This window comes from Mustela nivalis (assembly GCF_964662115.1).
Source record: "Mustela nivalis genome assembly, chromosome: 3".
Taxonomy (NCBI): domain Eukaryota; kingdom Metazoa; phylum Chordata; class Mammalia; order Carnivora; family Mustelidae; genus Mustela; species Mustela nivalis.
This window is the reverse complement of record NC_139022.1, coordinates 132,396,633-132,424,206: the sequence shown is the minus strand read 5'-3', so window position 1 is coordinate 132,424,206 and position 27,574 is coordinate 132,396,633. Positions and strand designations below refer to the sequence as shown.

The following is a 27,574-nucleotide window of genomic DNA, read 5'->3' as shown; positions in this document are numbered from 1 at the left end:
GCCAATTTACAGGGGACTGACACTTCCAGGAAAGGAGAAGGACATATAAAAAGACATAGAAGAGATGAAACAATATGGTGTTTGGGAGTCACCACAGCAGTTTGGTATGTCTGAAGAGGGAAGGAGCAGGCAGAATTTCCCTAGCTCAGAACTTGGATGTGCTGTTGCAACAAACACTAGGACAACTACTACTAGTAAAAAAACAACTACAAAAGAATTGGCACAAACAGCAGATATTATTCATTGAGTACAAACTAGATAAGGCATGTTAAATGTATTCTCTCATTTCATTTTATTCAGGGAGGGTTCTACTTAGTCTTTCGCATTTTAAAGGAATTTACCAAGGCACAGTGACGTTCGATGACTTGTCCAAGGTCACTTAGTGAATATGTGTAGAGGTTTGAACAAAACCTTGATCTTTCTGATTCCAAGCTGGAGTCCAGACTAGCACATCTAAAGCCTTAGAGGTCCTGTGGGAGGGTTTGGTCAAATCTTGTTGTATATTGCATATGCAGTGGATTCAGGGACCCTTGTGTACCTTGCACCACCATTACTGTAGCTCCATCCACTGCAATACAATTGAATTGCAAAGTTAAAAAAAAAACAAAAAACAACTTCTAAAAGTACACATTTGGAAGTGAACATGGAAATTTTAGATATGAACTTAGACTTACCACTTCAAATGCTCTTCATGGTTGTACCAGTGTACTCCTGACAGTGTAGTCTGTACAATAGAGAATCCTGGGTTTTTTTGTTTTTTTAATGCCAGTGTCTGTATATTCTAATATCCAGTTGCAGTAAAAATATATGTTATTCTACTTGGTTACATTCTAAATATACATGTCCTAAGATCTAAAATGCAAATTTCCAATACCCTGCTTTATGAAGCAAAAATTTAAGGTGCAAGGAGAAAGACGACAATTTTCGAATTTGCAGACAATGGCAAATAGCTGGGTCAAATGAAAAGCAGAGCAAAAGCTGGGTTGTCAAATGCCTGGGTGTTGGAGGCAATTAAGAGAAGTGCTTCAAGAGCGGGGCTGATGGAAACAAGGATACGGGAGAGGCTCTGGGGTCCCATGGGAGTGCAGTGACAAAAAAGCATCAGGAAGGGAGGTGGTAGATAATGTAGGAGTCACTTGTGGGTGGGGATGAAAAGAATGGGGTGAGTTTACAGGTGGAAAGGTTCAAGCGGGAGTGGGGGGCAGGCTTTGGTGGCCATGCAGAACCATTGTGACACACATGGGCCATGGGGTCAGAGGGCCTGCATTCCACTGCCAGTTCTGCCACTGCACCAGCCAGGTCACTACATCTCATAAGCCTTTGTTTCTTCATCTGTAAAATGGGAATAATCATAGAACCTACCTTGTAGGCTAGTTAGGAGGATTAAATGAAGTCATCTGTGTTAAGTGCCTAGCTTAAATGTAAGTGCAAGAGGCAGAATAAAAGGTTTGGTAATTATCAGCGGCATCGATATCATTATTATTATGTCCAGCAGGATAGAGCTCATCAGTCTTCTAAACTCCACACAGAATCTTCCTCATGAGGCAGAATGCCAATGTCTGTCCAGCACAGCCATCTGTTGAATGAATGAATGGCTCTTACCCCTTGAATTGTTATCATTATTATTTTTTGGTTGGACCATTTCTGCAGTTGATTTACCCGTCCTCTCGCAGGGTATACAGTGGTGAGAATTTTAATGCATGAGTGGTTTGGGCAACAGCCTCAAAATGTCTTATTTTTACTATGTATTATTATAGCATTACATTCATAGTTAGGGGTCAGCTGCCATTTCCTGAGGTTTATAACATGCCTGTTTTAATTAACATCAAGCTAAATTTTGGCATACAGGTGGTCAGCCCAGATGTGAATGTTATTTTTAAAAGTGCCTTATGGCTGTTAAATCTCTTTCTTTAAAATAGCAAAACATATATGAGTATGTGTGCATGGTGGGGGAAGGGGCTGGAGCGTAGTAAAAATCTGAAATACTGATTATTTCAGGCCTTCTTAAGACAAGGTTCTATGATGAAAAGATTCCTTCAAAATTATTAAAATATGCTTTCATAGACCACAAACTAATAAATTGAATAGAAGCCAGAATAACAATAAAAATGAGGTGACCACACACTGGATAGATAAAAGAAAGTATGTAGAGGGCTGTATATACACTCTGCAGTTTAGAAAAATAAGCACAGAACAGGGATACTATGTCACAGGGATGCAGTTAATGGAGATGGGAGATGGGCATAGGATTTCCAACTTTTATTTAGAGATAAAATAGTCCTCAAATTTCTAGCTTATCTAAATAATATATCCCGGATATGTGTGTATACACAGTATACACACAAATACTTTTTCTCACTTACATACACAAATCATGCATATAGATACTACACACACATAAGCACGTGTTATAAACTCAGTCACTAATAGATATGTTGGTTTCTGGAAAATTAATTCACTTTCCTTGAGACTTACTCTTTTATTTCTAAACAAGGGTGCTGAGCTCAGTGACTCATGCAAATCATCATTGATAGTCCCTTCTTTATCTCTCCACATCCAGTCCACTGCCAGGTCTAGTTAATTTTACCTCCAACATACTTATGAAATCTTTCTACTTGTCTTTATCTACCAATGCTTCATCCAAAGTTATTGCCATCTTTGTCTGGGCCACTGCAGTAGCTTCCAGCCTGGCCTGAATGCATCTACCCTGGCCGGCACCCAAAGCTATTTTCCATACTAGTCCCAGAGTTCTCTATTTAAAGTGAAATCTAAACATATTATGACTCTGGTTAGGACATTGGCCTTCCAGGTATTGCTCTTTGGATAAAGACAAGAACCCTTCACCTTGGCCTTCAAAAGTCTGCAAAATCTTGGCCCTGCCTATTTCTCCTACATGACCTTCTGGTTTTCTACACTCTGACCACACTGGATTTCTTTATTTCCCATACTTCTTACTAACACAGAGGTTTGCGTAGGCAGTCCTTTTTGCCTAAAATGGCTTTATCCTTTCTTTCCTTCCTTACCCAATCATCTGAACCTAAAATTTTTTAACTTGGGGACAGTCTTTCTCTCTACAGCAAAAAAACAAGACAAATTGCCGACCCCATTGGGGTGAGGCACACACTGATCATGTGATGGTGTAAATGACATATCCTGAGTTTCTTACAGATAGTATGTCTTGACAGAGAGGGAAAAATCAAAATCAATGACTGAATTTCCAACCATTATTCAAGAACACTGACTCCATAAAAATTCCAAGTTGAATATACCTCTTCCTCCTCAGAATCCCATCTGAGCTACAGGACGAGGGAAGTTCTATTATCATTCCCATTCTGTGATTGAGAAAACCGAGGGTAGGAGAAGTTGAATAACTAATCTAAACACATCTAATTGGTGACTGGTTGGCCTGGAATTCAAACACAAGCTCTGTTTGATTGTAGATTTATAGCTCATTCCTGTTCCTGGTCAGCTACCTTCATGTAGAAGAACAAAAAGGCACAAGCATAGGGTTTTATTTTTTATTTTTTTTAAAGATTTTTTATTTATTTATTTGACAGAGAGAGATCACAAGTAGGCAGAGAGGCAGGAAAGAGGAAGGGAAGCAGGCTCCCTGCCGAGCAGAGAGCCCGATGCGGGACTCGATCCCAGGACCCTGAGATCATGACCTGAGCTGAAGGCAGCGGCTTAACCCACTGAGCCACCCAGGCGCCCACAAGCATAGGGTTTTAGATGCCAGTGCTAACAGCTATCAAAATTCAATATAACTTTAGTGTCTAGCATTGTAAGTCAATTGTTTATCTGGTGTTAAAGGAAAACAATCCAATAAAACTTGACCCAATGACCGTGTATTACCATTAGCCCCTAAAGTCTTTTATATAACTGGATATTGCTGGTTTCCAGTGGAACCTCCCAATGGAAGTTTTTTGATCCTTGGATGATACCCTGGAAATAGCAGAGTGAGCAAACCCCACCCACAGAGAAGTTAATTCTGGCTTTCTTGCCATGTTTATGGCAAACATTCAGTGAGCCTGCTAGAATTAAATGGCAAAATTCATCACAACTAATTTCTATTTGTCATCTATTAAGCTACATTGTTTTGTCCTCAACGTCAGGTTAAATAATGAACCTCTCGCAATGGAGTAAATTAACCTCCACTTTATGTTCATGTCATTGTCAATGGAAACATCACTTGCACAAATGAAAAAGATTCATTAGTAACACAAATGCACAAGCTCCAGTCTAGTAAAAGATAAGAGCGATTGAGACCTTGTCATAATGCACCGTCACAGAGCCCCTTGTTATTTATGATGCTTGCTATAATCTGTGGAGATTATTTTTGGCAATGGCAATTAGCCCACAGTTCATTGGGGCAGATATGGGGCTGAGTGTGCCTTTGACAGGTATGTTGCTCTGGCTTCGATGGGCTGTTATCCTTGAGAAATGTAATCCCGTCTACATGCTGCCGGGAGTTCATCTGACTTTCTTGTCAGAGGAGGCTGGGTACGTAAGCTATGCATGGCCGGCTACTTCTAAATGCTCAGCTGCCTGACATGAGGACACTTCTCGTTCACATTGCTGCCTGATTCTGAAAGGTCACGGCCCTTGCTCATAGATAGGATCCAGCATCATCTGTCTTTTGCCTGATTTCATTCATACCTTGTCAGGGCAAACATTTCTCAGTTGTTCAGATCTTGGTTGTCTAAATGGTAATTTATTTGGATCCTTTCCTTCTCTTTTGTTTCACTTGTTCCTTTTGGCCATTTTGCATTTTCTTTAGGAAGCAGATAAAAAGAATAATGATAATACATTCACATACTGGTGGGGATGTAAAGTCATACCCCCTTTCGGAAAAGCAGATCAGTAAGGAGGATCAAACCTTCAAAAAATGGACCATTTGACCCAGTTGTGCCACTGCTGTGATTTTACCCTAAGGAATCAAGTGTGTGCACACACAAGGACTTAGTGGCAAGTCATCTTTATCTTAGAGGGCTTAAGATACGGAGGGGGAAAGATGTGTGTTTTTGGCGGCCTCTTTTTGCTGAGGTAGAAGATTGATTGAAGACACAATTTGGGATGGCTGCTCAGGCCACAATTCCTCTGCCGGGGTGTATCTTGGCTAATCCTCTTTTTTGGGTAGTAGTCCATGCTCCCATCGGCCATGGGGGGTGACCCATGTGATCTAGGCCTGGCCAATCACAATCATGGGGAGTGACCCATGCGATCTAGGCCTGGCCATCCATTTTCTGACCTCAACAATTGGTCCAGGTGTAGGTATGCATACCCAAACCACCCAGTCAGAATTCTTCCTTGAGATTTTTAGCAAAAAGTAACTTGGATGATAAATGCACTTTCTTTCCATTTCTCTTTGTAGAATTGTAGGGATGTGAGCTATCAGCTGCCTGCGTGTTTCCAAGCCTGTGGCAAAGACATACTGACCAGTGACACTGACATCTTTTTTTTTTTTTTTTTGACACTGACATCTTGAGTGGAGCATTTGCAACTGAAATGTGCGTGACGTGGTATCTCAGTCTGAGACCAGTGATCCAGACAAGCCACATTTTCCTTTAATTCCTCTTGAAGTCAAAAAGTGGAAGCAGTGACATTCTCATCTTTTTTGAGTAGGGCCTCAGTTTCTCCATATTGTAAAATGAACTCAACAATACTGATCTGTTCCCACTAAGGGGTGAAGCAAGGTTATGTGAGATTAGAGTTCATCAAATACTTTGAGATCCTGCCTGGACTGAAAATCACCTGAAGCTCTAAAGTGCAATTAGCACCTTGCTTTCTTCTTCTTTCTTTTTGGCATAAAGTTTCAAAAAAGTTACTTTAAAATGTTCTATTAAATCGATTTTCAGGATCGTGAATGCTAAAAGATTGACAGCTCTGGGAAGAGCGCCATCTCTCAAGTGCGCATTTCAGGAGTAGCAGTGAGTTGAAATTGCCCCCCTCTCACTACAGCATGAAGCCTCTGCTGACATGACGTGATGTGCCCGGCGCTCAGCAGGGGAGGGAAATGACTCCTTCGGCTCTCACTCCCCCCCCCCCCCCCCCGCACCATTTCCTCCTAGTTGCTATGACTTCGTGGCACATCTTTCTGAGTGTGAACTGAAGCACTTCTAACTTGTGCTGTCTGGGTCACTGACTATGGTAACTAGGGAGGATTGGGAAGCAGGTACAGATTGACTTCAACTTCCACTGTCTGACTTGGGGACAGATTGTCTGCAAAACCCAGAAACAGCCCCACTGGCAAAAGTAAAGGTGAAAGTGAAGTTTTTTTTTATTGCTGATGGCCATCACTTGTTTACATAGAAAGCAAAGTTCAGTTGGGTCCCTCAGAGAAAGCCAGGAACCGAGTGGTTTGGATTTTTCAAGCATCCCCGAATCGCTCCAGTTCTCCCTGCTTGCACAGGGTCTGAATGGACCTATCAACTTCTACTAAGTCTCTACTGTGCTTAGTCTCTAAAAGTCCCCTCAGACATCTAATCAATGGAGTTTCTCTATGCTTCTTGGTTCAAATGAGAGAGACAGAGAGAGAATAACTAATGGTTCAGTGAGCCACTGGTTGATATTCCTTGCATCAAGTGTCATTCTTAATCCAGTCATCTGTATCTAGAGATGACCATGGCTGTGTGGGATTATAGAGGGAAGAAGAGTAGTTGGGGGTGCCCATGAGTAGGCAAGAACTGGCATTACTAGTCCATCTTTCAGTTGATGGATGGCTTGGAAATATAATAACTTGCTAGGCTGGACCTTATGTCCCCAGGTCATCTTGGTATGTGTCCAGTTACGGTGGGTCAAAGAGAACTTCCTTACGTGAGATTTGGAAGTTGGAGATGAAGCTGTCGTCATTCTGTAGCTCACACATTGTTCCTTATCTGAAGGATTACCGCCGTTGCATGAGGAAGCAGTCAGGCAGGACTTCCAACTATTCCTTCTTCTTGGGGACCCTCCTTCAGATTTTCTAACTCTTGGGCAATGTGTGTGTTTAGATTCATGATGAAAGACCTAGGCTTCTGCAGGAAATCCACACCATCTAGGTTCAGAGGCAATGAGAACTTACATGGCTCCAGGACTTTCTTGTGGGCTCCAGCTCATATAGTGGCTTCCAGCTTGTCTTTGTTCACTTTAAGCCGATCTTCCCTTCCTTGGTTCCATGATTCAGCAGGGAAGGAAAGATCGCAGCTTTATAAAGTCTATCTAACAAGCTGCCATAATTGTGTAGAGTTAAATTCCTGCACTACATCCTATAATATGTGCATATACATATCTACACACATACATGTCCTTTCTCCTGGTTCTGGTTCTCTGATTGAATCCTGACTGGTAATAGTTGATTGTAAACATGCGTACCTAGCTGACAGTGATTCTTTCTTTCTGGCAAAATACTCAGTACTACTATCTTCTTTTTTATTATCTAGATTTTTTTTTAAAGGTTTTACTTATTTATTTGAGAGAGAGAGCACAAGCAGGCAGAGGGGCAGAGGGAGAGGGAGAAGCAGACTTCCCGCTGAGCAGGGAGCACGATGTGGGTTTTGATCCCAGGCCCCTGGCTCATGACCTGAGCTGAAGGCAGACACTTAACTGAGTCACCCAGATGCCCCAGTGTCCAGATCTTCTCTTCAAACTGTATTCCTTGGGGAAATTTCTTGTACTTTTCATCATCTTTTGATTATGCTCTACCTATGAATATAGTAGATTAATTCACTCTAAGGTAATAGGAGGTGATTGAATGGTTGGGGATAATCCCCTGCCTTTAGCTCTTCCTTGCTCATTGCAGTACAACCAGAATTCCTTCTTTCAGTTCCTTGGATATGTCAGTATCATTTCACATTTGTCACTTTTTCATGTGTTGTTCCCTGTGCCTAGAATGCTCTTCCTCTGACTTCTCAAATCTGTCTTCATTTCATCTTCAAGTCTCATGTGAAATGGACTCTGCTTGAAGAGGCTTTCCTGTGTCATCTCATATTATGTGGAACTGGTTGATGGGTAACAGCTGTTTGGGCCGTAGTCTTAAGAAGGATTCTGAGACTGAATCTATGCCTGTAAGGAAAAGTTGCTGTGATCAATTAACGATGCCTGCCATGGGTATGGGATAGAACACTGCAGAATCCTTTCTGTATATCTTTTCTTTTTTGGCTGAAAGAATTTTGCATTAACTAAAGCCCAAAATTCAGGCTGTGCTGCTGACTTGCTATAAGATTTTTACTTAATTATGTGATCCCTCTGCCTCACACTCACCAACAAGTACCCACAGTGAACTCAGACCACCAACGCATGTGGGTGTGTGTGTGTAGGGGGATGGGGTTTCAATAGATAAATGCAGATATTCAATGACATCTGGAGTCCCTGAGAAAGCAAGAAAACTTAAATGCCTTATTTTTTAGAAATAATGACCTCTTACCTATATTTCTATGCAAACATTTACAGGGAGAAACTATTAATCTTGCCTTTTAAAAATCTAGGGAAATAAAAAAAGTCTATGCGGAAACACCTTCTGGCTGCCTCATTCTCTGAGGGTACTAGAGAAACTGGCTATGTCTCTGGGTTGTGTAGCTACTAACCAGATTGTGACCTTTGAGCAAGTCCGTTAACCTCTCAGGGCATCGACTTTCTAATCGGTAGCAGACATATTGCACTTCTTCTAAGATACGGTGTCAAATTTCCTGTAATAAAAATGTTGGCAAGATGGAGAGACTCCAGAAAGTGGTGAAATTAAAGGGTAGGAGAGAGATTCTCTGGGGAAAACAATAGGGTTTGTTGACTGCTGATGCAGGACTGCAGTGTCGCTTTAGGGAAGGCAGGGAATCTTCAAATCTCTTTTCCCTGGTGTCTCTATCCAGTTTTGATCTGTGACTTCAAATTAGTGTGTGAATGACAAGACACTACAAAGAAGCATTAGGTGTTTTGTGGGCAGCCTTCATGTGTCCAGGGTGGGAGAGAGGGCAGGGCTGGGGATCAGCCTTGGTCCAGAGAGACACTGTTGCCTGCCAACTGCCCCTTGGGGAGCCCAGCAGCAGTCTGGGGAGTTACATGACTCCAGGCAAGTCTGATCAATAAAGGGCATCCTTACTATAGCAACGCAGCACGGTGGCAGGGCTGCCTGTGGATCACGTGCCCCTTCCCCAGACACAGTGGAGTTTGGAGCAGGCAATTAGAAGTTGGGGGCAGCTTCTCTCAGAGGTCGAAAAGCTGACAGATGAGCAAAGAGCTTTTCTGCTCTTCCATCCCATTGTGGGAATGGAAGACTTTTAGCCTACTCACCTATTAGTCCTTCTTGGATTATATATAAAAAAAAAAAAAATCACAGGAAAGATGTAGGAGTAGAAGCATGGGGACGTCCGCAAAAAGGGAGGAGATTCTCTTATTAATAACAACAACAATAATGACAATTAATTTTATTGTTTGTGTGACTCTTTGATTAATGTCTGCCCCCCCAAATGGTGGTTCCCTGAACACAGAAATCATAAGTGTTTTCACTTACCCCTATGTCCACTGCATCTTGTGACTCAATATATATTTACTGAATGAATGAGTCAACTGTTTATTGCAAGAAAGATACCATACCGGGGCTTTAACGTAGACTTTCTCGTTCAATCCTCATAAGGATTTTGTAAGATAACTATTATTATTACCCCCATTTTACTGACAAGTTAAAAAGAGGCCATGACTGTTAAAGCAAGTTGCCTAAAGTGTCTATACTCTTATAGAAGGGTATGTTGGTTTTGTAGTTACTAAAGCAGGGTTTCCTAACTGTGACAGCAGCTGGCTTTGGGGTTCGATGAGTTTTTGTTGTAAAGTGCTGTCCTGTGCTTTGTAGGATGTTAGTAGCACCCTAGCCTCTATTTACTAGAAGCCATTAACATATTTCCTCCTCCTCATTTGTCTCTAGATATTGTCAAGTGTCCCCTTGGGAAAAAATCACCCCCAGTTGAGAGCTACAGTACTAAAGGAAAGCCCAAAGTGAGCTCAACTCTGAAAGATGGTTTATTTTGCCTGGCCTCACAGTGTGTATGAATGGATGGTGTATTTGTTACACTTATTATAGGTGTAGGTGTTGCCTGGTGAAGCTTTAATGGGGTCTTTTGTAAAGCCACTTAGGTGTGTTTATGTGTATGTGAATAAGGGAGTCATGTCATATCAGGGCTTTGGGATCATGGCACATTGGTTATAAACTGGCAAGTCCCTCATCCAGGAAGCTGGATGAAGGGAGAGGACTCCAAAGGGTCTATGGGTTACTTCTGAGATTCATGTTAGCTTTAAGATAAAATTGCATCTGTCCTAGAATGATGGCTATAGGTCGCCTGATATATAGAAAGAGCAAATGCTTAGGAGACCTTTAGACTCTGATATGAGTTTTCCTGGTCAAGTCATTTAATTTCTATGAGCTTGCTTCCTCATCTGTAAAATTAGGGATTCTGGGAAGATTGCTTAGATGACTAAGCAATCTAAGTTCTAAGGCACCAGGCTGACAACAGCTCCTACCTCCAGGTTTGTGTGTGAAGACAAAGGAGATGGGCCAATCCAAAGGTTCCTCAAAGATTACATCTTTATTACTATTCCTGTCTTTGTAATTTGTAACCTTCGCTGAGCACTTTTTATGTGCCATTATTCTGAGTTTCATATGTATTATATCAGTTGATCCTCATACTTCCTGATAAACCCAGACATAAAAATGCTTGGCTAGCTGATCACATAACTAGATTCCAATGTCTTTCCCCTATTGACATTGTTTAGAGAATGTGGTTGAAGTTCAATGAATTATCAATTGAATTCCACAAAACAATTTTGTTCCTATCTGCTGGATATGGAATTTGGGGGCCAATTATATTTTTTATTCCATATAACATATATGATAGGATAGTATCATAATTATTCTTGAAGCAAGTTGGGACCTTCATGCTGATGGGAGCAACAAAATAATTTCATGTGATTCTCCCACAATACAATACATATTGCATAATTTTCCTATTGAGAAGAATGATGTTTTCCAGATGCAATCATATATAAACCTAATTATGAAATGCCCACCAGGGTATAATTTAAATTAATCTATTCTGCTTTTAAAAAATGCATTCTTTCCACACTGAGATATTTTATTTATGCTTTGGAAAACTATATAATTTGAATTTTTAACTATCATGCCTAATTCCTCAAAGGAAAGCAATTAGTCATTGGAACTTCTTTTATTTGCTATAGCAAATCTTCTATTCATTTTTAAATTCTATTTAGTTCTTCCTGCTCTTTGGGTTTGGAGGTCCTACAGTCCAGGTAGGTATAGTAGAGTTCACAGACCTGTATTCTAAACTGTTCTCTTCTACCATTTTGCTTAAGGTGGTTGTTTACAAACTTTATCATGTCACATCACTATCAATAAAACATCTTTGAGCATGCATCTCTAATGTATGCACAGTTGTGATAAATTATATACATATTCTCCCTTGCTATATATTGATATTAGTAAAGTTACATTTGTTTCCTTTTTTTAAAATGAAAATAAGGATTAAAAACAAGCTGTACTATTTCCATATCTGTTTGAGTCATTTTCCACACATTCTATTTGAGAGTCCACTTTGAGTGGTAATACACTCAGAGTAGTAATACAGTACCACTCAGAGTAGTAATATAGTCTATTTTCTTATTTCATTAATGGGATTATTATCTATCTTGCATATTTCACAGGATTGTGAAGAACATCAAATGAAACAATAGTGACTATAATAACAGTATCAGTTAGCTATTGCTGTGTAACAAACCACCCAAAACTCAGTGGTTTAAAACAACAAGTATTTATTAGTTTATAATTCTGTGGTTTAGCAGTTTTGACTGGGTTTTTTTGCCAGCCTTAACTGGACTCATCTTGTGGTCACATATCAGCTACTGGCTTAGGGTGAGCTAGTGATCCAGCATGACCTCATTTCATTTGCATATCCAGGGGTTGGTATTGGCTGTGGTATGGGCCTCCATGTGGTCTCTCATCCCCAAGGAGGCTGGTTTGGGCTTATTCACATAGTGATGGGATTATCCTAAAAAGGTGAAGACAGATGAGAATCCTCTTAAGGCCTATACTTAGAACTGATCTGTTACTTCTGCTGCATTCTACTGATAAGAACAAGTCACAAAACCAGTGCAGATTCTAGGGGTGGAGAGAAAGACTCCATCTCTTGATGGAAGTTGCAGAGTGCTTGAGGCTGGGTTATTTTAATAATTCTCCCAAATAAACTTAAGATACATTGTTATACTAAGATGTTCTTCATAGTTTGGGTTGAAAGTCTTCGTTTAGAGGACTTACCATAAGTTTTCAACTGTGCTTTGCTAGAAGTTTCATTTTTCTTTGCACCAAACTATTAGATATTTTAAATCCATAAATAAATCATCTAGTGCAAAATGAGGCTTAGGGACATTTGTGATGATGGTTATTTTTGCCTCATATACTTTCCAAAGATCTGAGTAGTCTTATAATAGAAAATACAGATATAATAGAAGTGGGTTCATGGGTACAAATTTTATTTGTCTGTTTTAGTTTTTTAAGGTAAGGTGGAAAGAGGAATGGTTGAATCAAAAAGTCTAGGCTGAGGAAAACCATTGCACTTGGAGATAAATATAGGTTCTAAGCTTTCAAACACTTAGGGCCAAAGGAGAATGTGTCTTCATAACTATAATTATCCAGTGAAATACAGAAAACCTCTTTCATTCCCTAAGTTTGAACTTGGGATGGGGAAGATTTGCCTCACAGGTATTTGTATAAGAATCATCAGTCTTGATTGCTGTTGTTATTATGAGCTATTTAACATATATCTGGTTTTTATACTACTTTTCCATGAGAGAGAATTATGTTGAGGGTAATAAATTGAGACTATAAGACTCTTGGGGAATTTGTAAAAGAAAGCAAACAAAACTTAAAAACTTAAAAAGTAGAATTATTGAAATAAAAAAGTTACTAGGTGAATCAAATTGCAGATTAGACATAATTAAAAAGCAAATTAGTGGATTAGAAGATAAAACTGAAGAAATTACACAGAATGCAACACAGAGAAAGAGGAAAATGTTAAGAGAAAGAGTCATAGATTTAAGAGAATCTAAATTATGTGTAAACAGTTCCAGAAGAAGAGAATAAGAATGGGGATAATATTTGAGGGGATAATGACTAATGATTTTCCTGGAGTTAATAAAACTTTCGGATTAAGAAAGAATAGTGAGCAGGATAAATAAAAATAAATCTGTAGCCAAACACATAATAGTAAAACAAAGAAATCTTAAAAGCAAACAGAAAAAGACCTCCAGATCATCTATATACTTAGTCTTAATTTCTACAAATGAAAAATAATTAAACAACAAGCACTGAATTTCAGTAGATACAATGGAGTCCAGAATATCTTCAAAGACTGAAAGCAGAAATCTGTCAACCTAGAATTATATATCCAATTAAATCTTTCAAGAATGGTTGGGGGGAAAAAAAGAAATACATATAATATTAACACATTATATTATATATTAGCACATTATATATATATATAATTATTAATGTATATTAAGTCAATATATATTAACACAGCTATATAATCTTTCTTTTGGCTGCCTGGTATGCCTTTTTCTATCATTTTATTTTATATATATATGTGTGTTAAGGCAGAAACATTACTGAGGATAAAGAGTGCTACCATTTAAATGAAAATGTTTCAACTCATCAGGGAAAGATAATGTTTTTAAGTTTATGTGTACCTAATAATATAGTTTCAAATTATATAAACTAAAAACTGAAAGAATTACAAAGAGAAACTGACAACATCTTAGTGGGAACTTAAACATAACTTTTTTCAAAAACTGACAGATCAGGCAGATAAAATCTTGGTAAGAATAGAGAACATTTGAATAGTAAAATTAACAACATTAATTTATATGTCACATGTAGTTCTATAACTCATTTTCAAAGATACATATAACATTTATAGAAATTGACTCTTTACTAGGCCATAAACCAAATCCCAACAAATTTTTAAAAAATCAACATTAGGGGCTCCTGGGTGGCTCAGTGGGTTAAGCCTCTGCCTTTGGCTCAGGTCATGATCCTGGGGTCCTGGGATCGAGCCCCGCATCGGGCTCTCTGATCAGCAGGGAGCCTGCTTCCCTTCCTCTCTCTCTGCCTGCCTCTCTGCCTACTTGTGATCTCTCTCTGTCAAATAAATAAATAAAAATCTTTTAAAAAAAAATCAACATTAAAAAAAGAAAAAAATCAGTATCATGTGGATACTGATTCACACAGACCCTATTTTCTTACCATAGATAAGACATTAAAAGAATGAATTGTCCCTCAAAGTATTTTATATATAGAAACTAAGAAAAACATAATTCTACACTTGATCTTAGCCAAAAGGCCGAGAAGTGATGAGAAAAACATAATTCTAAATAACTTGTGTCAAAAGTTAAATTATAATGTGTAAATTATAATGAAAATTAGAAAGTTCTTGGATCTGAACAACAGGACAAGCATTACAGGGCCACATGGGTGGTTCAGTGGGTTAAGCCTCTGCCTTTAGCTCAGGTCATGATCTCAGGGTCCTGGGGTCAAGCCCCGAATTGGGCTCTCTGCTCAGCGGGGAGCCTGTTTCCCCCTCTCTCTCTGCCTGCCTCTCTGCCTACTTGTGTTTTCTGTCTGTCAAATAAATAAACAAAATCTTTTTAAAATATTTCATATTAAAATTTGTGGGATATAAGAAAGATGGTGCTAGAAGCAACTCAAAGCTGTATTTGGTTAGAATAGAAAAGAAGAAAGGCTAAAAATTAGTAAGTAAACATCTAATTTAAATTAGAAAAAAATGAGAAAGAATATAGAAGCAAGGAACTAGTAAAGATAATAAAGAAATTAATGTAGGAGAGAGCTTTGAACTTCTTCCCATGCTAGCCATGATTGTCACTAGTGCTGTTCACCAAGTATTTCCAATCCTAGGCTAATGGGATGGCATTTTCCCTGGCGTTGGCGTTATGTGTGGCCATGTGATTTGTTTTGGCTGATGAAATGTGAGTGGAAGGAGGATGTGTCACTTCTAGGTGGAAAACTTGTTTGTTAGTGCAAGATTTACAAAGAACTCTGTCTTTCCCTCTGCTCTGCTGAATGAATAGCAATGCTCCAGATGGTGGCTGCTCCATTAGCCTGATACAGAAACAGAGTTCCCATCCTATCTACAATGGACAAGTAGTATGGGCAAGAAATAAAGGTCACTGGTTGTGAAGTGGCAACTGTTTGTTAAAATGGCATAACCTAGTGAATAATTCCCAACTGGGTGTTGATTTTGCCTTTGAGGAAACATTTGACAATGTCTGGAGATAACCTTGGTTGTCACAACTCGGGTGGGGGAGTTGTGCTACTGATATGCAGTGGGGAGAGTCCCGAGATGCTGCTGAACATCCTACAGTGGACGAGACAGCCCACCGGACAAAGAATTATTTAGCTCAAAATATCAATAGTGCCAATGTGAGAAACCCTGATATAGTGTATGTGGCTTGATAAAATAGCAAAAATAGTCTAAAAGTCTACAATTCCGCTCTATAGAAATGGTAGAAATGGCCCTGACTTGAAGAAGCTGACATAGTAATAAGCAAATGTTTACCAAAGCAAGTGGAATGCCATTGAGTTTTTGGCTTCTATCCCAGGGGACTCTTCACTAGGTCCCCTGACTTTGTTCAGCATATTCAGGCCAGGTTTTTTTTTTTTTCTCTTCCCTCCAAAGTGGCTTGGTGGAAATCAAGCATAATGACTGGACCAAGAGTGTTAATGTAGAGTTGAGTCATTGTGTACGTAGTGATGTAGGCCAAGGTCACTCACCAGTGGAGGATTCTTTCTCTATATATATTTCTGGGTAATTCTCTTCACTGCAGACAAAAGTCTGCTTTCAAATGGTGTCTGTACCTGCCCCTCATCTCTGGGTCTCTTTGTCTTTCTCCTCTGGCTTTTCTTCTTTTTAGCTTCTGCCTTCCATGCAGCCAATGTACTGGCACGGCCAGGGTATTCGCCTCAGAAACAGTTGAGTCATTTCTCTGCAGTTTCTTCTCCTGTGTGGCAGCTAAGTGTGCAAGCTACTTCACTGGCCACAGCCAAGGCCAGCTTGAAGTGGGGCATTGGGAGCAAACCTGCTCTTTTTTGTAGTCTGTGTATGTCTGGGTTTATTCATTTTGGAGGTGGCATGTATTATAGATTGACCATCTAACTTGACAAAAGCAGTGTTCCACATGGTCCAGTCCAGACCACAGATTCTCTGCACTGAAATTTGGAGCCCAGGTCTCTAGTGATAGTATTACTTTGATTTCTATCTGCCATTATTCCTCGAACGTATCAATCTCCTGAGTGAGACACTTGGGATGGCTGCAGTTTGGGGTAGGACTGGGGTATTTCAAGATCCCTCGGCCATAATATTATATAACTGCAAGCCAAATGAACCTTATTTCTGACACTCTTTGGCAATTTAATTCTCTAGTTTAGCAAGACTAAGTCATGATTGATCTCAGCAGAGAACTTTTATCCTCTTGCCCAATAAACTCAATGATGAGTTAGTTATCAGCTAGCATTTTTGAGCACTTACTATTTACTAGATGATAGTATAAGCATTTTACATGAATTATATGATTAAATTCTCAGGAACCCAATTTTAAGCAGATACTATTACTATCCTGATTTAATATCTGAGTCCAGTGGAGAGCAGAGAATTTAAGAAATTTGCTAGTAAGTGGAACAGCTGGCACTGCAACATGACACTCTTGGACTCCAGAGACTGTACTGGTAACCTCTATGCCATATTGTTCATCCTATGTCTTAGCTTGTAGTCATCACATTTTTATTACAGGCCAGAAGATGGTGGTCTTCCTATGGTGGGCCACATGGGCCATGTAGAGACCCACTGTGGGCAGAACTGGTTGCTGCCCCTTCACTCAAGCTTGTCCTGCCTGGGCCTTGGGAAAAACAATTCAAAACATTGGGTCTTGGTATGTAACATCCATACTCAGAAGTCAAAATGGAAAACGGACCTCTTGCTGCTGTTGCTGTGCTTCTTTCTCTTGCACTGAATACAAAGCCTTTGGTAGACCCTCAGGGGATGTCAGATAGAAAAGCAAGTACATCAGGTTGATTTGGGAAATTGGTGCTGTAAGCTCCTCAGAATCACAACCCCCGTGTTTCCTTAATTAGAGAGGTGGGCCTACAATCAATATTCTTGCTATTCCTTGCTATGCCATTCCCCCCGCTTCCCAGCTAGCTACTCTGGGGATTTTCAGCTGACGACGGTGCAATCCTCCTGGGACTGTGCAAGGCACAGAGGGGGAGATGGAACATAATTTGTTGGCCTGTTATATGGGGTTGCTAAAGCACAGGACTGCATTCATCAAAGCCAGCATGGTTCCCCCGCAATTTTATATTCAGAATGCGTGTTGCTTAAGGTTCACTTACAAGTGATGGCAGGATGCAGTAGATAGGCTGAAACATTGTCTAGAAGTGTTTAAGCATTTTAATTTTTTTTCCCTTTTGCTGCAAGAAAAGAATACGCAAAACTCCAAGTAAGAAACACTGTCCCAAGCCCTGAACTCTGCCCAGATGTCTGTTACCTGCTGCTCAGAAATATGCAAATATTCGAGGAAAAAGGATGCAAATTATCTATCACTATGGGAATCCGAAACCGGTTTATATTTTCTTACCCAATGAAAGAAACAGAGGTGAGAAGAAAGAAAATAAATGATTAGTCTTGAGGCATGGTCAAAACAGGTCACTGAGGCTGTGTTTATGGGGATAATATAATTACAGCCATTTTCAAAACTGTTCAGCCTCCCCCAAAATAAATATTAGTGAGGAAAGATAAGTTAGGAGCCCCAATTAGCCAGATTGGAACAGTTTCACTGCTTGGATACGTAAGTCTCCAGTTCACTTTTCTTGTATAAACACAGCTGTGATGTACCAGCACATGCCTTGGCATGCCAGGATGCAGAGGTAAGATGGAAGTTCTTAAGGAGAATTCTGGAAGCTGTGTTTATCATCTTGTCCCTTGCCACCTTGCCTTAGGACCATGTATTTATTTGGCATGAAATTGACAAAGAAAACACAAGCTCAGCTAAATGGTTCCTTTATAACCTGAAGAAAAGACCTTGAGTTGTGACCTCAAAAGAGTTATATCAATAAAAAAATTCCCCTAAAACACTTATTCTTCTGTAATTTAAGCCCTTTCACTGTTGTTATTATTAAAGAATGAATTGGTGTATTATTTTACTTGCTCTGCATCTTGGGACAAAGAATGGTCTAATAAAATGTCAGGTTGCTCTTCAAACAGGCATTGTCCAGCCTGAAAACATACCCAGTTCCTAAACTTAGTCTTCATTTGGGAAATTAGCTAATGACAATCAAAGAGAATGTTTAGAGAAGCAGTGAAGGAAAAGGAAAACAAAGGGAATTAAGTTTGAGCAGGGGTGAATTTATACACTCCAGCTTCAGGGTTTGAAACAGCGTGAAATCCAACAGCTATTCATTGAAGACCTCCTCAGCGAGGGGGATTAATGCTCTGCATTGGGGATAAAAACAAGAGTTGGTTAGCTCCCTGTGTTGGCGCTCAGTAACTTTATAACCTGAGGTGAATGGAAGCTTACAACCGAGTAGTTGGTCCTAATGCCTTATTTATTTATTTATTTTTTAAAAATTTTATTTATTTATTTGACAGACAGGGATCACAAGTAGGCAGAGAGGCAAGCAGAGAGAGAAGAGAGTAGAGAGCCTGATGCAGGGCTCGATCCCAGGACCCTGGGATCATGACCTGAGCCGAAGGCAGAGGCTTTAACCCACTGAGTCACCCAGGTGCCCCTAATGCCTTATTTAAAAAAATTTTTTTTATACAACTGTCTGAGTTAACAGTGTTCTTCCCTGGGCTAACATTGGCACAGTCAAAGGAGGGAAACAGATAAACATGGAATGGCAAATAGATTTCCTTTCTTGTGACGATACTGATCAGTAGAGTCAATCTGAGAAGATGACTGAGGCCAAGTCTGGATTTGATTAATGATGTCTGTCATGGGCACAGGAGGAGAGAATGGTGGCAGGATATGGTGTATTTGATATTGTGATGTAAACTGTATTGTTTGAGCTATTGCAAAGGCTATGTCTATCCCCAAATAGCTTCTTCACTGTTTCACTGAAGTGCTTGTAAATGATCACCTCTTATTGCTGCTTGGCCTACATTATTATTTAAAAAAAAAAAAGAGAGAGAGAGAGCTATCATGTATTGGGTTCTTCATATATGCCAGGCAGTACTAGCACTTTGCGTATATTATCTGATTCATTCCTATTGTATAGATGAAGACAGTGAGACTCGTTCTCTAGAAATTGAACCAAAGTCTTTTGGGCTCCAAAGTCTATGTCTCTATACACAGTTTATATGGCAGATTGTTTTTGGGCTTTCAGTGAGGCCTTTCATGCCTCTCTTCATTATGCTGAGAAAGCATGTCTCCTGAGAAACCAGGAGAATATTGAACAAGAGCATAGAGAACAGAAAATGCAAAACACAGATCTGGAACAACTTTGACCTTAAACCCGTTGCAGGCCACAATTTCCCAGGTCAGGTAACCCTCTGATTCTTCAAAAAGCATTGGCCTATTTAGTGGGGCTCTTCCTTAGGGGTCCAATGTACTTCCTAAAATAATGAGTTTGTAAAATTTGCTTTTATTAGGCAATGACTTGAAATTGCGAGAACACAGAATGGGGCTATGTTGGCGAGAGGTGCTCCAATGGGTCTGAGGCATGAGATACCACAGAGAAGACAAGTCAGAGTGGTCATTGCAGAGAGGAACAGTACTCACTTCTTTATTCGATTGTTCATTTACCCAACAAAGACTTGACAAGTATGTGTTTAGCTCTAGGCATTGCACCAAATGCTGGGGATGTAGATACCTGAATATAGGAAGGTTTCAGAAGGGAGGAGACTAGCTCTGAAAATAAATGATACACTTAACAGAGTTTGCTTAAGGTTACACTGACTTCCATCCTTTCCACTTAGGGAGTCTACTTTCTTCACTATTAATATCATTATTATTACAGCACTCATATCACCATTTTAATTCTAAACAACATAGATGAGACATGAACATATGTATGCATCATATTAAATAAAGAAAGGTCAAATGCAATATTTTATCTGGAATATGATCATAGTCATGTAAAAATTATATGAGTGTAGCAGGATGACCTAACTAAAACTGTGTCTGAAGATTTTGAAACATTTATGAGTAAAAGCTGAAAAAATTCCTGTCATTTAGAAGCTGCAAAGATTTTCTGTCTTATAAGAAAGTCAGCCTTCTGAACTTGTCTGGGTCAGACTGGTTTTTTGTTCTAGGAGAATCACCGAATTTTCTCTATGTTACCCAAATGTAAAGCGAGACCACCTCTTATTTGGGGGGCTTGTAAAATCATGGAGATACTCTTGGCTGAGAAGCTGAATGCCCTGTATTATCATGTACATTTGTGGCCCATGTATGAGCCAGAGCTCCTCATGCTTCTGTTTTCTGGGTGATTTAGAGGGCACAGTGCCTTAGATATGGTTGCGTGTTCAGGTGACCTGGAGATTGCAATTTGAACTACGGCCTTCAGGGGAAGTGATTTCCAGAAGGATAAGCAAGTGAGATCTTCCATTTCATCCTGGGAGGATCAGACTGGTTTGAAGTAGAGGATGGAGTTTTTGATGATCTACTGGAGATCTAGTAATCCAGACTTTGAGAAATGCTCCGATTCTGGATTATTGTTCTTTTATATTAATTTCATGCTGGGACCAAAGAGTGGGACCACATTCTTGTGGGAGAGGGTAGCCTTTGCTTTAGGTGGGAATGGTATAGCCTCTGTCCATCACCCTGGCCAAGAGTGGATCTACTAGGAATGAAGATTATGGTCTGAGATGATCTTCTTGGGAAATGTGGCTGTGGAACCCGGACTGTATGGAAGGGAGATGGCTTTGGCTACACTTTGAGTTGAGGCTAGGGCAGGGGTTATCTCCATAAGTGACTCCCAGAGGGAGCGGCCGAGCCTATTCTAGGGGTAGAGGCAAGTTTTTCTCTGTTGTCGCTTTCTTTTGTTCTTCTTGAACTATAAATGGAATCGTATTAGAAGTTGGAGGCTAGTCTCAATACTGCTGTGCAGAATCAAGGGAAAGGCCTCTTGCATTTTGGGGGTTCTAGACTAGAGAGGAGATTCGCTTCTGCTCTGAGACCACTGTGATGGAACCAAGACCTGGAACTGCTGGAGAGGCAGGGTGCGGGGAAAGTAACATAATTGCCAACTCCCCTCCACCTTCCCAATGCCTACCCCTCTGCCCACCCCTAATTCTCCTACATACAAAAGGCAAGGGAATCCTGAAAGGGTGGGGGGGGGCTCCTAAAATTTGACATTCAAGCTGGTAAGGCTTTAAAAACCTAGGCAGGCAAACTCTTTTTTAAACAGCAGAAAGGAAAGAGATGGTAAATTTAAAAAGAAGAAGAAGGAGGAGGTGGGGTGGGGGGAGACGGGAAAGAAAAGAAAAAGAGGAAAGAAGTGAACGTAGGTTTTCAGTGCCTTTTCTGTGGCTTCCCAGCCCTTGTACTTTCCAGGTCCAGGCTGTTATTTTAGGATCTCTCTTTCTCTCTCTTTATTCACTCTCATTTTCATGGTTAGTGTCTTCACAGTGTGTTTTCTTCTCCCCATAAACTAACAACCCCGTGCTTACTGCGGACAAGTTGTAAAATGGAGGAATCTATAGAGAAGAAAACAGTTCCTACTCTGAAATCCCCAGTGCGAACATTTTGTCACCTTCCACTGACTGTGTGACCTTTGTGTTTCTGATTGCTTGAACCGGATTCTTGCGCTTCTATTTTGCCTTTGGACTTTTTGACTCTCTGGTTTGTAACTTGCTGTTTCTCGGGCACCTTTCACTCTGCCTATTCACACAGGATTCCTAGCTGTGACGCGGGCTGCAGTTAGCCCCATTTTAAAGCACTCATGTGTAGCATCAGCATCTACAGTGAAAACAATGATGCAGTCAGCTTTATCCTTGAGCCAGGTTCAGTGCGGCAAAAGGCTCCCAATGTGAGAGGCACGAGAAAACCAGGACCAGAGGTAGGGAGACCTGCCGATTCAGGATGCCTGATTCAGTCACTGTGGTACTTGTGTCTTTTGAGAAGAATGGAGGGCAAAAATCACACATGCACTGTTTAAATTTTCTATCTTTCCCTCTCATTATTTTTTCCACTAAGACCGTAGACAGCGGTTGAATTTACGTAATTGAATGTGCAAATGACATACTTTCTCAGTAAAACAGAGCAGCCAGAGGAGCTAAAACCCTTATCTTTCTAAAATATCAAAAATCAGTTGTTCCATATTAGCGCCTTGTTAATGTAAGCTGTAACAGCTACCCCAATATTATATTTTACCTCTAGAATACATCTGTGAAAGACTCTTTGGTTACGTGTGTGTTTGTGTGCATGCGTGTCTCACCATTTAGATATCTATAAAACCAGAGTAACTAATTCTGTATCAGGTAAATGGATCAGGGAGTGTCGGAGAGGAGCCATTTTCTTCACAACGTTTCAATAACGAGTAAATGGTGTAGAGAAATACAGGTTGTCCCGAGAGGCAGAGCCTGTCCTTGGCTCTGGGCTATGCAAGCCCTGTAGGTTCTGAGCACCAGTGATACAAATTGTGCCAATCTGTTAGAGCAGACCCGGCTTCCCAGTGGTTTTTTGACTGTCGCCTGCCTCTGCATCTCTTATAATGAAATGGTTCTTGGACAGCTGGGTTATCAGCAAAGAGCTATGTAGGAAGTGCCCTGCCCAATTAATCAGATGTCATTCTGACCAGATTTCTTGAGCACATTGCTTCATAGTAAACAGCAGAGATTAATAAATGAAAATCAAGAAGAGACAAAGAAGAAAGGCATCATTTTTATGTATACTTGTCTTAAGGCATATTTTTCCATTTCTGAAACTTGAAAAATAACCATCTGGAAAGAATCATATTATAGACAAGGCATGTCATGACATTTACAGCAAATATTTTTGCTGTGAGGATCAGTATTCTCTCATTGCCCCATCAACTGCCATATAATCAGATACCCATAAAGTATTCAATAAATGGAGGGTTCCTGCAATAAATCAATAGTGCAGGAATAATACGGTTTAAGTGTTCACATTTTCCTTTGTTTATCCTCCTTTTTAAACACACATTTTTGCATCACAAACCTCCTTAAACGCTTGTCTTTGTTTCTTTGCCTCTCAGCCACCCAGTCTCGGGCAAATGACATTATACTGCCCCACTGCAGAGAGATCTCTGGCATAAATAAATGTATCAGGAGGTCAAGAGGTCAAGAGCATAAATGAGGCAAAGATTTCAAAGAAATCACCGACCAAATGATTTATAAATCATGGAAAATACTGCTCCGGCCATAAAAGAGAAATTAAATTTATACATCATGAGCTTCAGGATGCTTTGGGTTCTGGTAGGTAACTGGGTTAGAAATGGAAGAGCTTATGTCATCCTGTTGTTGGTTTGGAGCCTTGTTATAGCGGCATTTACCCCGGGACTCTAAATCAGGAGGATTGAGATTAAACTCCCCCTCGCTTCTCCTGTGTCTCCAGAAACATTTGCTTTTACCTCTGACCTGGAATTCCCACCCCACCAGGCTCGGCTCTGGAGTGGGGTAAGAATCAATTCACTGTTGGGCAGAAATGATAATACCCGCGAGTGGAGACAAGCCTCCCATCTGTTGGTGAAAGGCTGACAGTCCCACCTTTGTGTGTAGGAAAGCAAGGAAGAATTATAGCATCTGCCCTGGCCGGCCAAGGAAGCTGTGAAACTGGGGACTTCTGGAACATAACAGCCGAAGCATCTATAGGAGAGAGTAAAAAAAATGAGCCAGTCTCTGTAAAAAGAACAATAATACTTTATGCTATAATGATCTGTAAAGGGAATCTTTCCAGAACTTTTACAGCTTCAAAATAATCCTTTCTACTTTTTGCCATATTTTCTTCAAAGACACAATGTTCAATCATTTCTCTCTTCTCCTCCCTGCCCACTCCTTTTTCTCCTGGATTTGGAAAAATATCAGATTGGAAACTGTGAAGCTTGAAAGTGTCTATTTATTTTAGCTCTATATGAATTTGTGAAATGTACACAGTGATCTCTACATAAAACTGAAGTAATTTCATGGGGGAACTTGCAGAAAACACACTCAATTGGGAACGTCACTTCCGAGTTAAACAGATGTGTAGCAGCAAATGACACCATGAACAGCCATCAAAGTTTGGAATTGATTGCTGTTCTTTATGACCTAACTGATGGAGACTGAAACTTGGGGCTAGTTTTAAAGTTTTCCTGGAAACAAATTTTGCTAATTCCACTCAATGGAAACAATATGCTGGTTCCTAGCTTGAAATACAGATTTGTGGTGATGACAGAGAAAAACAATATACTGTGTCAGAATTCCTTTGCTCTCACAATGCAAGGTAGGATTTCAGTGGAGTTCTAAGTTTCTTTCCTTCTCTCTCTCTCTCTCTCTCTCTCGCTCTCTCTTTCTCTTTCTCTCCTGCTTCTGTCTTTAGCTTTCAGATGTTGTAAGAACAAAATCTGTTTGAGGTTTGTAAATTTTTGGTTGTGTGTTTTGATTTTTAAATGTCTTCAGACATTTTTTACTCAAGCATTGAGAGAAAGAAATGTAAAGTATATTCCCCCCCCCCCCATCTCCTTTTTCTAGTATTCCTAGACCTAGGTGTATATTAAAGGAAATTTAATCCACAACTTGCTGATGTACTTATGCTTAAGTCATCAAAATTGGATTTTGAGTCACCTTGCTTAATAAGTCTCTCCAATCCCTTTTTTCTTTTTAATTGGGAAATTGGGCCTCATGGGTGGGGCCACAGATTCATGTTATGTTTAGAATTCAGGCTCCTGAGGATTGGTTGGCACCATTTTCTTTATCTACTCTGGAAGGATACTTTATCTTCTCCTATCTTGGAATCACTCTAAAATACCCCAAAGGGCTCTCTATCCTTAGAATCATTCTTTTCCCTAAAGAAATTTAGTATAAAAAGTTGAATAGGTTAAGAAAAAGTAATCTCACATAAGCTGTATCTGCTTTTCTCTGCCTTAACTGTTTCACTTTAAAGAGAAGCAAATCTGAAAATAAAGTAGAAATTTTGCAAAGATCTGAACATGATATTACAAACCTTTTCAATAGTTTTCCCCAATATTTTCATAGGCATTGGCTTGAGTTAAGTCTTTATTACTAAATGTTAAGGACAAAAAAGAGGATATTAATTTACATCTCATCAAAAATGTATAAAGCATATGTTTGGAGAGAAACTGTTAAACTTAGGACTAGGCTAATGATGAATTTATTTGCATTTTTTCCTGGTGAATTGTTAGGAATTTTGAAAGTTTTTCTGTTGAGCCATGGTTCTTTGCCCTTTTAATCTCTTCTGACACCCCAGCTCCACTGTTTTCAGACACAGCTCTGTGTCTCAGAGTTGGGCTTCCATATAGTTGGGACTGTTGTGCCAGGGAATGGAGAGATAATTTTTTCTGCCAGTAAAAGAAATTGCTGAGTTTGTTACATCTTAAAATTTATTTGTTTTCATGGAAGTGAGCAACTTGTTTTGCCATATTTGCCTTTTCTGGCCCATTGGCTTTTGATCACATCTCATGGCTTTTTTTAGCACATGATGTTTTATTTGCACTGATAAAGTTGTAATCTTGAACATGCAGATGGGGAAGGGGCTGAGGGATCCTGTAAATAGACTGTGTGATGAGATTTATCTATTATTACATGGCTGCTATAAAATGTGTAACACACCCAGGATGACAGGCAGGGTGACTATGTGTTGGGAATCCAAGTAGAGAGTAAATAACACAGTAATTCAGTAATGCTAGTCAGACTAGGGGGGCAAAAAAAAAATAATAATAATAAAATAAAATTTAAAAATTCCCTAATCTCTTTGTCTGATTTTTAACATAGAATGTCTTTAATATGATCTGACTTAATGGATATCAGATATGATTTTTCAGAGCCTGCTTTAAAGAACAGAGAAGAATTTTTTATACATAGTCCATCATGTACAGAAGACTGTGATTTAAGAATTCTTAACCCACTGAGCCACCCAGGTACCCCTGAGATTTAAGAATTCTTGACATTTTTTTTCTTTTGTTGTCTAAATATCTGCTCCCTCAATTTCTCTTTGCCATTGACAATCTTATTTAATTTGTAGTGAAAGCGATTAGGAGAATGACCTCTGTGGTTAGGAGTTCGAATCCTGCCTCAATTATAATCACTGTGTGATTTTATGCAAACTTGACCTGTTTGCTTCAGTTCTCTTTTCCCTGGATGGTGAAGAGAATATTACCTACCAGGTAGAGTCATGGTGAAGCTTAAGTTCATGGAGAGCAGAAGGCTTCTTGGCATAGGGTTAACGCTTATTCAGTGTTAACTATTGGTGTTACTTAGCAAATTGCCTGGCACACACATTTGCATAGGTAGTTTTAGGGAAACCGGTCCAGTCCACGCTTACATGATTTTAACCCAGTCATGTATGAATTACTAAAATTATTCAACTACTCCTGAATTAAGGCTCTGGGATCCTCACAGGTGAACTATAAAATCAAGTGTTTGGTTATGTGTCAGGGAATACCGGCATAAGTATGAATATTTTATGGTTAAGAAAAGCAGAAATGAGGAGTACAAATCTGATACCCAGGGAAGAATAGTAGATTATGAATTAGAAGATGTACCACCAAAAAACAAACAAACAAACAAACAAAGAAAAAACCCCAAAACAATAAAGCATGACCTTGGGCAAATCACATATCCTCCTTGAATTTCATCAGCCAAATGAGACCGAGAGTGATGAGACCCACTCTGTGTGTTTCCCAGGGTTATTATGGGAGCCTATTAGGAGCATGGGCAAAAGAAGGCACTCTGAAAAGATGAATGTGCTGTTCCGGCAGGAGGTGATGCAAGTTGAATGACAGAGCAGGTTCCTGTCCATCAATCCTGCATTTCCGCCTGTTACTTCTTCAGTCTGGGATGCTGGAGATGGCCCAATTGCAAATTCTAGGGCATGCATGGGGCCTGTTGATTGCACCAGTGCCTGCCATGGAAAAGGAGCTAGGGTACATTTTTATGTGTCAGTTCCAGGCAGATAGTTTTGCTTTGGAAATAAAGAGGCATTCCTGAGTGAGATGGGACACATGGATAGACCCCAAATCCTCCAAAAAAGCATCCAAATGTTTGAAGCATCGTGCCCTTCGATGTCTGAATGATACCTAGCAATTTTATGACAGTATTCCTTAGTCAGAGTCGCAGAGTTCAGCAGCCACCCCCTAGAGCCCTGGCAAAGGCAGTTTCTGAAAATGCCAGAAGAGAGGGGAGTTAATGTACAGTGCGGTAGAGCAAAGGCCCAGGGAGCCCAGATCCAAGCCAGGAGACAATGAGAGAGAGAGAGAAAGAGAGAGAGAGAGGTAGAGAATATGAATGTAAGGTACAGTTGTACACGGAGGACCAGAAACCGGCCTAGGCCACCAATCCAGATGCAGAAATAA

The 27,574-nt window shown here is 39.9% G+C and overlaps 1 long non-coding RNA gene across 1 annotated transcript in view; it reads left to right on the top strand.

Annotated features, from left to right (window-relative positions):
- Positions 1-5,866: 5,866 nt before the first annotated feature.
- The window catches only part of LOC309861777, a 128,422-nt gene continuing 106,714 nt past the window's right edge, over positions 5,867-27,574 (top strand). The window contains exon 1 of the long non-coding RNA XR_014310202.1: positions 5,867-5,927. This is a non-coding gene — a long non-coding RNA (uncharacterized lncRNA). The remainder of the gene's footprint in view (positions 5,928-27,574) is intronic.